Raw genomic sequence first — 17,330 nt, forward strand, 5'->3', positions numbered from 1 at the left:
AGTCTCAGTTGCACGATGTGAAAGTTGAGGCACTCAAAGAGAAACTAAAACTAAAAGATTGTGTCTCCAAAGTTCACGATTTTGTTTCAGATGAGAAACGACTCGTGTTTTATACGGGCTTCAACTCCTTCAAAAATTTTGATGCGTTCGTTGAACATGTTGAATGCATGTACCAGGCACTGAAAACGGGTGCTGGCAGGCCACCAGCACTGACAATGAAAGAGCAGCTTATTGCAGTGCTTTGCAGGCTCAGAGTTGGCTTGCTAGAGCAGGATTTGGCATATCGCCTGAAAGTGTCTGTGGCGACCGTGAGTGCTATGTACTCATTTTGGGTTAATTTTTTGTATGAAATTCTAATCCAGGTACCAATGTGGCCGTCACGTAACACAGTGGACCTGTTCATGCCAGACAATTTTAAAGAATTGTACCCATCTACATGCATTGTACTGGACTGCACAGAAATTTTTATCGAGAACCCGTCTGACTACAAAACACAAAGCGACACTTTCAGCTCGTATAAAGGACATAACACCGCAAAAGGGCTCATTGGCATCACTCCAAACGGCTTCGTTTCTTTCGTGTCTAATCTTGCTCCTGGAAGACTTTCTGATCGAGAAATCACAAGACACAGCGGCCTGTACGAGTTGCTCGAGGAAGGGGCAGTGTAATGGCGGATAGAGGATTACACATTGAATATGACCTCCGTCAGCTTGGAGTCAAATTAAACATGCCACCCATGTTGAATAGCCGCACGCAGTTGTCACTGGCAGATCAGTTAGCAACACGGCAGATAGCCAGTTTGCGAATCCATGTTGAGCGTGTCATCAGGGAAGTTAAAAACTTCAGGATACTGCGTGCTGTCTTTCCTAATGTTATGGCAGAGAAGCTGGACAAGATATGGAAAATTTGTTGTTATCTCAATAATTTCATGCATGAGCCCATTCTAAACCGATGAGCGATGGTGCCGTTTTTAATGTTTTGTATGTTGTGCATGGTCTACTGTAACGCAGGGGTGCTCAAACTTTTTCTTTCTCAGTTGAAGAAAGACCAACTTTATTTGGCTAAAATGCAGTCGGCTTCTAACAAGTTTCATTTATGTTTTGGCCAGCATCGGTCACGGAGCCTGTCTTGGAAAGATTTGCTTTAAGGGGGTTTAATGTCCCAAAGTGACTGAGGCTATGACGGACCCCGTAGAGAAGGGCTCAGGAGATTTCGACCACCTGGGGTTCTTTAACATGCACTGACATTGCACAGTACATGGGCCTCTAGAATTTTGCCTCCATCGAAATTCGACCGCTGCGGCTGAGACTTCAAAAGGTGCTGGCCGACATATTTAAAAGGGGTACGCAAACTGCACAGCACCTGAACAAATACTTAAATTCAGTTATGATTGGCTGTATAGTAAGATAGCAGTAAGCGGCTACAGCATTAGTCCCAAAATACTTGGCTAAGGCGGATGAAGACATGCATGAATATAGGTGCTTGGGGAATCTAGGAAGTACTCCAAGAAATTAGAGAGTTCCACAAAACGCAGTTTGAGAATCCCTGCTGCAGTGCAAAGCATTGAACTTGCGTTAAAGTACACTACTCCATGCACAGCATACTAGAGCAGCATTTCTTGCTCTGCTGAAGTCTGAAGTCACTGTACAGGCTACATAGGGCTGCAATGTCTTATTTCTGTGTCAGTGTTGTGCAAATTATTTGAGCATAGAATGTGGCAGTACTATATCCGAGTCATGACTTGAAACCACATCACCAGTCTCATTGCTGAACTACACAGACAAGATGGAAAGTTGATGTTTGTAGCCATTGTCTTTTCTACCACAGATTGTCTTTCCTAACTTTTTGGAATGAAATCTGTAAAGTGAATTTCACTTTGTCATTTTTACATGTGTTAGTGACGTGCTCCTATTTTTCAAAAAATTGTGATATGTATTATGTATTTGTATATGTGTGTGCTGTATATGTAAAAAATTTGTATCTGTATGCGAGTATTTCATGCCAATGAAATTTGAGAGTTTTATTACCAACTCTTATGTAATGTCCTGCATGGAACCCTTGAGAACGAACTTATATGAATCAATGCTATCGCACTCAATATCAGCTGCACTACTCTAGATGCGGCAGGTTTGAGCTTGGTCGTCAAAGCAGTGCGAGCCCAGTGCTGCTCGGAACTTGTGCATTAACCCCTCAGAGCAGAGTTCAAAGTATGCTGAATGTGCACTTTGGGCACTCTCTATGACTAAACATTGATTTACTGTAAAGCATAAGCCTTCGTTGGTTCACTCCACGTATGTTACAAGTCGTATTGAGTGAAAGAGTACCTACACTACGGAGAACACACTTGTTACTTTGCAAAGATTTTGCTTGCAACTTTCAATGTGGTTTCCTTACAGAGACCAATGTGAGGTCACTATCATCATCAAGTATAGTAAATGTTGAAGTATGTAGCTGTCCAGGTTCCTGGGACTGAGTGCATTATGTATATGTTCAATGACAGGGCAGCAAGACATGTGGTGCTTGGCATTTACTTTTTACACACCGATTAGTTGCTAGTTGCACACACATTTAAATAGGTGGTGGCAACACATGCACATGGTCATAATGATATTACACAGAAAAACACTTTCTTGATTTCTTCATAGAGACTAATGCCATACAAGATATTTAAAAACCAAATACTATATGGAAGTATGAACACATGCCAAAGCGTCCAAGCAAGTACATGAGTCCAAGCATCTTTGTCCTGCAGAGCAATGTAACTGAAATAAATAATTGAAATTCACACACAAGCACAGTGCTCTTGGTAGTTCTTGTAACATTCCAGAAGACATGGCAGCATTTTAGAAATCCAAAGTGAGCTGTCAAAAGTGATCCTCTGAAAAGTGCAGTCTGTGCCATTATCAACCACAAAATCACACCAGGAGAGTCCAGTCAAAGCCATTTGCCCCTGGACCTAGTAAAAGTACTTGTGCGTTGGTTTAAGAACTCCATTCTTCAGGTGGGATGCCGTATTCACAGCGTTTTCTAATTCATCACCCCGTTCCTTGGCAGCTGAGAGGCTCTTAACTTCAAGGAGACCAAAATCTCCTCCCTCCTCTACAACACGGTCAGGCGTTGCACCAAGAACAGAGACACCAGGGTTGACACACAACCCACAACAGTAACTCCTAACTGGCACTATTCTCTTCTCTATGTAACGCTGCACGGCTGCATCTTCATTCCTTAAACCATCAGCCATGTATTTGGTCTGCATCTTGCTATACCCGAACAGCCTCTTGAAAAACTTCTCATCAGCTGGCTTCTGCCATGACACCACATCTCCGAAGTGTGAAGCAGTCAGGCGCTTGGATCTCTCGAAGTTCCATGTTGTAGAGCCGCTTTGCATCCTAGTCGCTTGCTCAAGGGCCCATGAGTCTTCTAAAGTAAGCTCACAGGAGCCGAACTTGTACCCAGCTGGCACATGCCCAACCCACAGGAATTGCACCGGTAACCTGATTGGCATCTGGCTAAGAGCCTCCTCGTGAAGTGTTCTTTTCACTGGTGTGGGCAGAAAGTGGTTGTCCTTCAGCGTCTTGCATAGCATGGCGTTTGGAATATTTTTCTGTGTCTGATGCATTCTCTTAATATGGTCTTCTGTCACTCTCAGAGAAACTGTGGTTTCTTGAGTCAGATGCCTGCCAGCTTTCATTGGCATATGTTTCACAAAACGTAGTTGTGAGAACTCGCGTGTGGGCACGTTGGCCTTCTTAGCCCCAGTACCCCATGCTCTGGGTTTGTCTGTACACGACTGCGTGTCTCGCATGTAGGCTGCCCCAGAGCGCTTCAGGTCTAGTACAAACCATAATAATGCAACTAGGTGTTTACAAACACCTGCAGTTCCAGCCCAGCAGTTGCAGGTTCCTTCAACTACAGTTCCATTTGACGAGAGCACAGCAGCGGTGTTATATGATTTTGCCAAAGAGAACGATGCGACCATGGTTGCTTTAAAAAAAGTGGACCTGTCAGCCTTACAAATAAGAACATTTTGAACCTTCTCTGATTTAAACATCCTATATCGACTTACAGTATGTTTCTGAGCACCATGTGCATTCTGATGTGCCAAGATTTCCTGCTCTGAGAACCCATCCGGCACGTCTTTTAACTGCTTTGTCCATGGTCCTTTCGGTAACCTTTCTTGAAGAGGAATTGCATTATGAATGGTTCGTAGTGGTACCTGTACCATGGGTATAAGCAAGTGTCAAAATGTTTTCCTTGGCACTCCACATATAAACAGAGCATGCAAGCATACACAGCTGATCATGGGATCACCAATGCGATCTTGAAATAAAAGAGTATTCATACATTGCGTTTTGTTCAATTGTGGCAAGCATGCTTGAAAAGCAACGCTGAACCCGTTTCGTTTACTACGCGCGGCCGTGAAGAATGTTGCACATGGACGGGCTCGGTAAACGTCTAGCTAACTTAAAACTCTGAGGCCGCCCTAGTGCAAAGTACTGGCGTGTCCATGTTTTTCAGGTTAGTCAAAACATCCGCCCCATTTTTTTTTTTCGACCGCGTTCACATTACTTGTAGCCATTGAGGCACCGTCATATTTTGGCTGCGTCTATCTGCACTCCATGGTAGTAAGACATAAAGACCGCGACCGAGATGGTATGAGCTGTCAAACTCGTTCAATATGGCACAAACAGCAACTGCTATCTGTATCTAGATGCTATGCTCAGCTACACAGAATGTAACTGTGCTAATACAAGAGCTTGGTTCTGCTTCGTACTTGCTGCGCGCTATTCAAACAACACTACAGACAAGAAAATGCGCTGGCACAAGCTAAGCGCCAACTCAACTACTTACTTCTTGCAAGGTGTACGTTATTAACGTATGCTCTGTCCGTTTCTTTCGACCATATAGTTGTTTCAAAGTTGTCCGTAGAATAAATATAGATTAAATAGCACGCTCTAACCAAAAGACTGAATGGGCAGTGCTCGATAACGACGTATTTTACTAAAATACAGCGCATACATTCTCGCAAGAGGGTGTCACACTGTTGCAACAAACATGAATGTACTGTACGCTACGTACTACGCCTGCCGCCGGGACAGCCGCACAAACTTGGAAGGTTCGCGACAGGCGACTAGTAAATAAATGCACCGTTAGCGCGTGCTCACCAGCAAAACACGCCTGCTAGCCATAGGATCGTGCTTGTGCCTTCTGCAGCATAGATATATAAAATGCTGACAACGGTGTTGCTATGCAACGCAAGCTGCGAGCGTGCGACACTGGCACATGTGTGCGCTTCTCATGCACTCACGTGCGAAAATACTCGCTTCACGCTCGTAGCGTCGGCTGCATAACCACAGAAAAGTTCTACGGCAATGTAAAGATCACTTGTGCAGCGCAAATATGCAACAAAAGTATTACTAGCACTCCAAAAAACGTTTTTTTTACCTGCTGTTGCACGGTGTCCATAGCGTACCACTGCTCCGGCGGATCATGCCCGGCAACCTCGCTCACAATTCCCAGCCTGCTTTGTGGCGGTCGCGTAGGGGGCGCGCGCAACTTTCAGAAATGGTCCATTGTGTGCTCCTGTTACAATTTGCTTTCTAAAACAGGCGTAAAAATTGCGGCGAGATAAGCGATTACGCTTTGGTGTCTGCAGAGCGAAACATGTTCTTTTAAATTCATGTTTATTTCAGAAAACAGTACTTGAAAAACTGGCATGCAGTTTTCTGGTATGCACGGGCCTTCCCGATTCCTGCTTCAAGTCTGGCATTCACTTGCTGGTGCAGAGGCTGAACAAATGGGACGGTAAAATGCTGAGGCAGCAAAGGCTTTAAGGTGCCACAAGGTGAGCCCTCTACCTTCGGTGATAATTTTAAAACGAGTACTGTGCCACCTCCACCGAACATCGGTTTTACGTGAGGAAGGTGTTTGGACTTAGGTGGCCAACTAGCATGAAGCACATGAGGCAACTGGAAAAGCAAGTGTTCTTTTAAGGCCTCTAATCTTAAGACCTTTTACAGCTGATGCTATAAGGAGGCCTTAAAGAGATGAACACTGTGGACAATGTGCATGATGTCCTTTGACTGGTTGGAAGCTTGTGAGGTGCATAAAGCTCACAAGGCACTGTTGCAGTGTGTGACAGGTCATTGTGGTGATATTAGAAGACATAGTACAGCACAATGGGACAGAGAAAAGGAGCACACAGGATAAGCGCTCGTCCTGTGTGCTCCTTTTCTTTGTCCCGTTGTGCTGCGCTGTCTTCTAAGATGCTATACCAACAAGCCCAAACTACCACTTTGTTAAGATTGTGGTCATGATAGGTTTCTTTGATTTGGCTGCACTCTGCACTAGTTCTGAGAAGTTCTGCGGTGGTGCCGGCAGCGTCAGTTCCGACAGTTCAAATGCAGCTTGGCACTGGCCGCTTCCAAAATGAATGGTCGAGTGCAGGCCTGATTGTCTGATAGCCTTGCTGTTGTCACAAAAGTGCAGCCAACTGCATGCCTCCGACACCGACCACCAAAATCCTGAAACACTTGGAAGAATTTTCAAGCAGCAAATTGCAAAGAAATCTTACCATGAACCTGCTCTAGGAAATCGTCATTTCACGGAGAAAAAAGTCGGTGCATGTATACACACAGGCAACTTACGAATTAGCACTGAAATGCTGCCCATGCGACTCGACTTGACCGCTTAGGTTTTCATTATGACGCTTCAAACAGTCACTCAACTCCTCCATGTGTAGGTCGAAGAAGCAGAGAAGGTATGGCACGTGTTATTTAATGAAATGATGACAGTTATTTGCTGAAAGGTTATGGTTTATGGGGTTTAGTGTCCTAAAGCGACTCGGGCTATGAGGGACGCCCTAGTGAAGGGCTCCGGAAATTTTGACCACCTGGTGTTCTTTAAGGGAGCTGCTGACCCGAAGGACATGGGTTCAATCCCGGCCACGGGGGTCGAATTTTGATGGAGGCAAAATTCTAGAGGCCCGTGTACTGTGGAATGTCAGTGCACGTTAATGAACCTCAGGTGGTCGAAATTTCCGGAGCCCATCAATACAGTGTTCCTCATAGCCTGAGTCACTTTGAAATGTTAAACCCCGTAAACCAAACAAATCTTTTTTGTAATGAGGTGTAAGGCATTATTATACACGGATTACAAGTGGTATGCTCCTATGGCTGCTAAATAATTTATAACTGAATTTCTTTCTCGTGCTGTTTCAGTTTCAACAGCTGAACGATGACTGTGACCTTAAAGAGAGGTTGTAGCTCATGTGAGGCGGGAAAAACTGCAATATAATTGATGCTTCTACATTTGTTGTCATTCCTCTTCTTGAGGAAGGCTGGTTTCAGCAGTGCAGTAAATTAAAACAATAAAGCAGCAATTATATCGCAGTTTTTTTACGCCTCTAATGACCTAAAACCTCTCTTTGTCGTCACAGCTCTCATTCGGGTGTTTAAACTGAAACAGCATGACAGAAAAATTCGATTATAAATTACTTAGCGGTCGTAGGTGAATACCACATTGTGATTCATGCATTGTAGTGTCTTCTGCTTCATTATAAAGAAGAAAATATGCCACCAAAATTAGGTCTCTATGCTCCCTTAACGTGCACTGACATTGCACAAGACACGGGCCCTTAGAATTTTGCCTGCAAAATTCTAGAGGCCCGTGTACTGTGATATCAGTGCATGGTAAAGAACTCCAGGTGGTCGAAATTTCCAGAGCCCTTCACTATGGTGTCCCCATAGCCTGAGTCGCTTTGGGACATTAAACCCCCACAAGCCATAAACCTTTCAACAAAGAACTGTCATCATAACTATGCCATACCTTCTCCACTTCTTCGGCCTGCACATGGGCACCGCCATATTGCTGCACCACAGTTGCGCTTCCATTTCGGTGAGTGCAAGCCAGCCAAGAACTCGTGCTGCACTTCTTGAACTAGTGCAGAAAGTGCAGCCCAATGGAAGAGACCTTATGATTATGTGGCTACTTGCTTTGCATTGGGTGGGCAACAGTTTTTTGTCCTAGTCATTACATAGAAAGAAGAAAAAAATGAAACGTGGGAACATTCACTATTAAAACAACAGCTTTCACCTGCAGACCCCAAATGAACAAAGCCTGCCTGTATACTGAACAAAGCAACTAGGCTGTCACGAATCTAGCAAATTATTATTTTGAAAGTGGGCCCACTGCTATGAAACTGGCAACGTTTGTGCCCCTAGAGACAAGCAGTAGTGAGAGACGAGAAGTCACAGACGAATGTAGGTAGGATAGGTAGCTGAACAAGGAAGTAGTTCCCATAATTGAAGAATACATGGAAAGACAAGGATGAGGCATGTTTATGTTCTTCCATGTTTGTCGTTTTGTTTTCACAAGTTAGGAGTAGATGTTTGTTGTAGTTTTGCTTTTTAAGGAAAATGGGAAGGGGGTTTTCATCTTGAGACATGCAGCCCAAAAGACAGAGCACAGCAGTGACTCAAACAACATTAGTGTTTGTGTTCTGTTCCTACTGTTCTGTATGCTTGCACCCCTTGTCTCTAAATGGGGCATTGACATGATCTTACGTGGTGCTATGCTGGTAAAGGATGTGTGCTGCATACATATGGGTGTGTGGCATTCAGATTCAAGCACCAACACACGGCTTCTAGTGCAGTAGGAACTATGGGAGCAAAAAAACCTCAAGGATGTGGATGAATAGTTTAGCTCTTCAACACGATAGCAAGGCGGGCAAGTTGGTGATACATATTTAAAAAATTAACAGCACGGAAAACGGGGACTTCAAGGGTAGAAAACACAGGACAAGCGTGGACGAGTTGGTGATACATATTTAAAAAATTAACAGCACGGAAGACCGGGAATTCAAACGTAGAAAACACAGGACAAGCGCTTGTCCTGTGTTTTCTACCCTTGAAGTCCCCGTTTTCCGCACCATATGTTTTTAGCTCTTCAGTTTGCCTTTTCTGAAAAAATTTTGTGGCAGGAGGTTTTAGTACATGTCAGCCCACCCACCCCTCATGTAATACTCCCTTGTGGGCCTTTGAGGTACAAATATATAAAAAAAAGTAGTGCCCTTTCAAACAGTATAATTTGCAACTTTTGTACAAGATTTTCGGTGGCCCCTTCAGGGAGTGTTTGCTCAGCGCTTGTAGTGATTGCTTAATGTCACTTGGTCCCAAGAACCAGACAGTTAACCAATTGCCCTGGTGCCTCTTGATGAGAAAATCTGAGAGGTAAAAATGACAATTTACCATAGCTGTGAACAGTAATGAGCTGGATGTATTGCCGAAGAGAATCGAGGTCATCTACTTGACAGTGGTAAGATTTTTGGGTTGGCTAGAGCATAGGTGGCTTAACATCATCTTCCATATCTTAACAGATGTGGCATTGTTGGCATGTGTAATTAAATTTTTTTCGATGTGTGTGGCTGGTGAGCTGTCAGCTCAGGCATGACTAAGTTGTAAGCTCAACCAGAAGTACCTGTACTGTTTGAGCTCAGGGCAAGAGCTTTGAGCGAGGCCACTGCACTACCTCCTTGTTGTACATTTGGCTTTCGTGGTGCTCCAACTTCCTCCTTCCCCCACCTCTGTTAGGAATGTCGCCATGGGGCCGAGCGAAAGTGGTGGGGTGTAATTAGAGCAGTGGCATGGCCATAAGGTCCATCCAAACAGCACTGCGTAAGGCTTGTTTGCTGGATTGGCCCTGCAGTCAGAACTGAGGTGAGTTATGAGTGGGCCACTGTGGAAAAAGACAGTAGAGCAGCGGAAAACTTGCCATGAATGGTGGAGAGCTATAGTTTAGAGGCAACCTTTGGGGCCTGTATTGCCATTGTGGTCAAAGTTATCTGTGAGACCATCAAGGGCAGCACCTGTTCCGAACGCATCGCATAGCAATAGATCAGAACTTCAATTTTATAGTTGGCTCATGGGCATATGAATGCAGGAGGTGTATGAATCGGTTCAGATTTCACATTAAGACGCATCAAATTCAGCAACCTTAGTACTCACAGGTACAGTAAAACCTCATTAAAGCGTACCTCATGGCACTGCGGAAAAACTATGTGCAAAGCGGCACTATTGTCACTAAGACGACGAAGCTGGCAGTGGTGCAGGAACAGAAAGGTCGCGTTATAGGCGAGTGGCCATTAAAATCATCTCACTGCCATTATTCATCGCCGCTTATTATTCAGCTGGTCGCTACGTAACAATTGGTGTGAGATGGGGGGTATCATTCCCATCCTGGTTCTGGAGCTTCGGAGTCCTCTGCCGGCCGTGTGCACCTGGTTCGTCCTGCCCGGCTGTGCCCCAGCCCGTCGGACCTGATCCGACCTTGCTGCTCACCCCAGCCCCGTCCGCTGCCCTGGCCACAAGACATGTTGACATGACTACGCTGCGGCGACCCGAGATGCCGCCCACACGTGAGGACACCACCCTCCTGCCCATGCCATTTGGTGCGTCCAAGGGCTTCGGCCATCTGCTCCTGGCGACCTGTGACCTGGAAGCTTCGTGGACCAGGATTTATTCACACATATCTTTCATTGTGGCGGTCAGCACTTCCCCCATGCCATTTCTGTTGTACCGTCCTCTGAACCCATCACCGCTGAGCGCATCTCTCCGTTGGTGTCTTCTTGTATTCACTATCGGGATGATCGCTCGGCAGCCCTGGCTAGTGTCATGAAAACGACAAAGCTGGCAGTGGCGTGGGAACAGAACGGTTCTGCTATAGGCGAGCGCCCATTAAAATCATCTCACTGCCATTGTTCATCGGCGCTTATTATTTGGCTGGTCGCCATGTAACAATATGCCCAAACTGAAAGCAGCCTGAGTATATCCGTTGACCTGGTAAAAGATGATACCTGAGGCATTTCAAAAAATGTGCAGGTGCAACCTTTTAATCACATGGCTACTAGCGCAGCCTCGAAGGCATATAAGCCAGGTCCCGGGTCCCACCTGCTCTATTAATAATTCGCAGGTGAAACCTTTTAATCAGATAACTACAAGTGCAGCCTCAAAGGCATGTAAGCCAGGTCCTCGCGTTCCTGCTGCTCTATTAGGCCGCATTTGAGTGAACAAGCAAGTGTCTAGCACGCATGCAGTTTTTTCCAACAGTACAGGTTTAACTGTCTTCAGCTTCCATGTAGGCATTACTTTCATTAGATGGTGTTTTGCCAATGATGGGAGCAACAGTGTCAATACCAAACTGTGCTGAAGAAGTCTTGGACTGCAGTGTCTAATACATCACCAATCATGCAAAAAAATGAGTCTCCACAATGCCTCCTGTAAACAGGAGGTATTTAGGAATACCTGCTCTATTCCGAGGCCTGGATTGCGAGCAGTTGGGGATAAGAGTTAATGAAGAACACCTTAGTAATCTGCAATTCACAGGTGATATCACTAAATCATTCAGGAGATGAACTGCAAAGCAAGATCAGTGAGCAGAATTGTGGGTCTAAAGAAAATAAGGAGTATAGACACCTAACTTTCGGGTGCTTGTTTTTTGTTTGTAATGATGCATGAGGCATTGTTAAATGGATTACCACCTGGTATTTTTAACCACTAAATAATTTATAATCTCATTTCTTTCTCGTTCTGTTTCGGTCTCAGTTTCAACAGCCAGATGAGGACTATGACGCCAACATGTGCCTACAGGTCACGTGAGGCATAAAAAAACTGCAATATAATCGCTGCTTCCACATTAGTTGTCATTCCGGCTCTTGAGGAAGGCTGGCTTCAGCACTGCAGTAAATTATAACGATGAAACAGCGATTATATGGGCGTTTTTCTATGCCTTACGTGACACAAAAGCACTCTTTGACGTCGCCGCCATTGTTTGACTTCTGAAACCAAAACAGCACGACATTAAAAATTATAAATTATTTAGCGGCCGTGGGCAAATACTACATGGTGATTCATGTGTAGTAGTATTTTTCACATCATTGTAGAGAAGAAAACGTGCAACTGCAATTACGTGCCTATACTCCTTTAACATGAAAAAAAACCAAATGGAAAATGCTCTTGGCCATTCCCTCCAATGCAAAGGCTGTGTGGTGTATAATATTGTTACGTGGTAGCCGGCCGAAGAGTGAGGCATGATGAACGATGGCAGAGATATGATTTGCATGGAGGGAATCGCCGAGTGCTCTGTAGCGAGTGCTCTGTACCGCACCACTGCCAGCTTTGTCGTCTCCATCACAATATTCCTTTTCCTCATGAACATTGTCACACATAGGAAACTGGGTGGTGTATCATCGTTTGCGTAAGAACTTAAGGGCACTGACAAGTTCCCTACACAGCCGCTGACCACACACCATACATGGCAAAATTACTTTTGAAAAGTAATTAAATTTCATTACTAATTACTTTCCTAGAAATCTCACAGAAGTAATTAAATTACATTACAAATTACTGCTGTCAAAAAGTAATGACATGACATTACAATTACCTGCCCTAAGTAATGAAAACTACTTCTTAGTTTTGATGCTCAAATGTTGCGCATTGGTCATAGTTTGTGCAAAATTTCTAGTTTTTTGTTTGCATTGCCACTGAGCTTAAAAATGGGCGTTGGAAATTTCGCCCCTCTTTAGTCAATTTGAACAGCCACTTTGCTGATGTAGATGGTATTTCTCATATCACTCTTCAATCAGAAGTACATCATTCAATGTGCAATATCATCTCACCATCCTGATTTTGAAGAAGTTGTCATCCGCGTAAACAGTGGGAGTACATTGACTGCTTATCCACGCATCATCCCTGAAGTGCACAGGTGAACAGAGAAGCTGCCAATTCTGCTGATGTTCAATTGATTTGTTCTGCAGGCAAGTTGGTGGAAATAAATTGCATGTCGCTGGGACGCTGTTGCCTTTGTTGCCCCTGAGTTAGAAATAGGGCCTCAAATGAGACCATAAAAAACCGACAACTCACGACCTACTTTCTTAAACGTGTCAGTTGAGACTTCTTGTCAGTGGGGCGATGTCAAAGTACTTGCTCAAGCACTTGCAGTGCATGTGTGCAAAGGTGCCATATAGCATGCCTTGGTCATGGAGCTCTTCTGGTGGCCATGCAGTGCCTTTGTGTATGAAACCGTATGCAGTGCAGGAAGATGCGTAGCAGTCCTGTGACTGATATGCAGACTTTTCACAAAGGCAGTGCTGGCGCCTGCGCGCACATCACCTCTCGTACGCGTGCGCCGCTTCCCTGGGGTGCTGGCTTTTACTGCTTGCGCGCGTTTAAGGCAAGAGCCTTAAGTGGCACATTAACGCGATACCCGGCTATGTTGTCGGTGTCCAGGAAAAGTGGTTCACAACCCCCAATGACATCATCAGCAAAGAGAAAAATTTTTTCCGAGTGTGCAGAGAATTGAACCAAGGGCCTTCAGACTGTGAGTTGATCGCGCAACCCATGGGCCACAAAACCGCGTTGCTTCGTGGCGAGTAATGATTCATTTAATGTGTTGCCCTGTGACTGTATGCTAATGAGTAGGTGTGTCACTAGAAAGGAAGGAAACAATATAAATTAAAAAATGAATGTTTTTCGCCTTCAAAGCATGGAAGTAGTCTCTAGTGCCCTCCATAATTTATTCTTGCTTTGGGAGTCGCCGCGGTGGCTCATTGGTTATATGGTGCTCGGCTGCTGACCCGAAAGACTCTGGTTTGATCCCGCCGCAGCAGTCTCATTTCGGTGGAGGTGCAATGCTATAGGCTCCTGTACTGTGCGATGTCAGTGCACTTTAAAGAACCCCAGGTGGTCAAAATTCCCGGAGCCCTTCACTATGGCGCCCCTCATAGCGATAGTCGATTGCTTTGGGATGTTAAACCCCCATAAACTGCATCTTTGCTTTGTATATGCTCATCTCCACAAACGCGAGACCAAAGCATGGCAGATACGAGGAGAAGCATGGACTGGGTATGCAGGAAAAGTAATATTGCTAGTAATTAATTTTCCGTGAAATTACTGCTTGAAAGTAGTTCATTACATTACTAAATTACCAGGCCACAAAAGTAATGAATTACATTAGAAATTACTGAGAAATGTAATTTAATTACTGTAATGATATACAGTAATTTAATTGCTGGCTAGTCTGCCACACACTGATTTCAAGGTGATTGCACACTACTTTTCAATGAATGCAAAATCCTGACATGATAGCTTCTGCAAATTGTACGAAACAGGGGCCTTTTGCATTTTTAAGGCAAAGGTTTGTGCCATCTTCCCTTTATTTTTTTGTCTCGCCCCCCCTTTCTTTCTTCATATTTTTTTTGGATGTTATGAATGCAATGTTTTAGCAACAAGCTTGAATTGGCACCTATGACAAATTTTTTTGCTGGTCTGCACGTGACTGTCTCTATGTCCAGGTTTTGCGCCATTTCTTAGTCCCTGGCATTTATTGGCACTTTCACTTCATTAAATCTTTTGTGAATGTGCTGGCACAAATTTTGAAAAGTTCCTTTTCTAGCACTTGCTAGTTATTTCCATATTTTTGTTTTCCATTGGGGGGGAAGTTTCATCGCATGTCCAGTCCGTCAACTATTTCTTACCGTTCTCAGATAGTTTGTCCCGTTACACTTGTGCATTGTGGAAGAGCCGCAGCTACTCTTAAGATGCATTGTGTCCTTGCCTGTGTGCAGGGCAGCAGCGGCGTCTTCTCCACAGTGCTCAAGTGCATGTGGGCAAAGCATCCAAGTATGATCACTCTATAGCTTGGCTGGCATTTTCTCTTGGTCTCTGAATGCATCATATGATCAGAATTTGGGAAAATTATGGACATGTATGCCAGGAAATTGTTTCAAAAAGTTATCCAGGATTTGTATTGCAAATAAAAATAGCACAACACGCATAATTTTTGGTTTTGTGATACTGCAGATTACACGAATCAAGAACATAACAGCAAGGTTCTACTGTATTTCTTTGAAGGGCTGTGATGGTTTTAAAGGGTGTATAGCAACCTAGAATTGTCAAGAGGAATTTCGTTTACCTGGAAAAATCGGGGAATTTTGAGGGATACCATCAAGAAAGTGGTCAAGTCTGGGAAAAGGACGGACTGAAATTAACGCAGAGGTCTGCTGCGAGTTTTAACAATACTGTGAGTGTCCAGCACATGGTTCGTTTTTATTGGCATGACATATTTTTGCTTCTAATGAGTATTAGGCATGGCAGCCTGTCAGTTTTAGCTGTCTTTTTCTTGTCTTCAATTAAGTGAGCATTGTATATACTGGTTGGTTCTCTACAGGTTGCCACACTCCTCATTAAATTTGGTCTGGTGCATATGAATAGACACAGCTACGTTCAAAAGTATTTTCTGTGGAATAAACCGTAGTCATGGTAATGTGCAGAATTCATGCACTTTCATTATACTGATGCAAGGTGCCACGCCACCCCAGTGTGGCATCAAAATCGATCTGTAAATCTTGCTCTCAGGCCTCTTCAATCTTGTAGGCTATTGCAGAAACAAACAAATAAAGGCTAGTTTCTCTGCGGTTCGAGCTGTGATGACACATCGCCACATCGCACACCTTTTGACCAAGTCGGCATTGATCTTCTGGGCCCATTCCCTGTGTCGTCTTCTGGCAATAAGTGGATTATAGTTGCGACTGATTATTTGACGCGCTATGCGGAAACCCAGGCGGTGCTGGGCAGTACATCCTCTGAAATCGCGCGCTTCTTCATAAACCACATTATTTTACGACATGGCGCCCCGTCCTCAGTCATCACCGATAGAGGCACCGCGTTTACAGCGCAGCTCATGCACGAGGTGTTCCAGCTGAGTCACACGAACCACCTCAAGAATACTGCATACCGCCCGCAGTCAAACGGGCTCATGGAGCGCCTAGCAAAACCTTAGCAGACATGCTGGCAATTTTCGTCGACGTACAGCACAAGACTTGGGACGAGATCCTCCTATATGTGACGTTTGCCTACAACACGGCGATTCAGGAAACGACTCGATTTACGCCGTTTCGCCTCGTCTACGGTCATGATGTCCAAAAGATGCTCGACGCCATGCTTCCGTGCCCCCCTGACTACCAGGCGCTCACGCCAGACGCCGAGGAATTTACCCGGCACGCAGAGGAAGCCCGCCAACTGGCCCGTATGCACATCCGCCGGCAGCAGGCAACGGATGCAGAAAGCTACAACCAACGACATCGCCACGTCGAGTACCACCCCGACGACAAAGTGTGGGTATGGACCCCGGTACGTCGTCCCGGCCTGTCGGAGAAGCTCCTGAGCCGCTACTTTGGACCCTACACAGTGCTGCGCCGCATCACGGATGGGACATATGAAGTCCTCCCCAATGGCACTACCCAGTTCGCGCCGTCGACCGCAGCCTGAGGTCGTGCACGTACTGCATATGAAGCCGTACTTTACGCAGTAAAGGGCACCTCGTTCGCTCCAAGTGCGCCCATATATTTGCTTCCTTTTTTTGGATGGGGAGGGGGAATAATGCCGCCAGGTGTCCCCGGGCGGCGCCTTGAGGACAAAGAAGTGAGTCGTGCGTGCTTTTTGCAGCTGGTACACTGCTTGATTCCTTGCGGCCTGTGCCTAGCCTTTTGATTCTGGAACCCATTTGTGACAATATTTAATAAATACCAGCGCGGGCACTCTCCTACTGAACTATGCAGGCGTGCAAACCTTCCCTCCTTAGAACTAAGGGTGAAGTGTGATTATTTCTAATTATGCATAACCAGGTTAAGATTAACTTACCTGAATTTTGTGTAATTTCACCTGACCAACGCTCCGGACACAGACACAGTTTATACATACAGCCATCGGTTACACACAATGATACTTTCAAATACAGCTTTTTTCCAAGGGCGATTAGAGATTGGAATGAACTACCAGATTCACTTGCCATATATCTTCACCTGTAAGTGCTTTTACAGCTGGGTTAGAGGCTCTCATCTTCCCTGACATGATTGCATCTATGTAGATTCTGTTTCTGATGCGTATAATACCAGCGTTTTTTTCCTCACTTGTTCACTGCGTGCCACTTTTTACATATTCTAGCTCTGCTTTGCATTGTCGTTTTCGTTTTGTTGTCGACTTGGAGCGGGACTTGCCTTTTCTTTGTTGTATATTTTTTTCTCCACTCCTCTAGAAGCCCTTCCTGGGCTGACAGTATCAACAAAAAACAAACAAATTACTTCTCTACTAGGATATGTAATTGGGAAAGGTTATTATAGCGACAGGGTTAGGGAGGATGTTCGGAGCAAACACCGCGTGCGTTGTTGCACTAATGACCGTAAATAGACTATTATAGTATAATGACCGTAAATAGACTATTAAATGGCAGTGGCTGATCCCTCGGTCTCGTGCCCACCATGGAGTAGGAGCTGCATG

The sequence above is a fragment of the Amblyomma americanum genome, chromosome 10, assembly GCF_052857255.1.
Source record: "Amblyomma americanum isolate KBUSLIRL-KWMA chromosome 10, ASM5285725v1, whole genome shotgun sequence".
Classification (NCBI taxonomy): domain Eukaryota; kingdom Metazoa; phylum Arthropoda; class Arachnida; order Ixodida; family Ixodidae; genus Amblyomma; species Amblyomma americanum.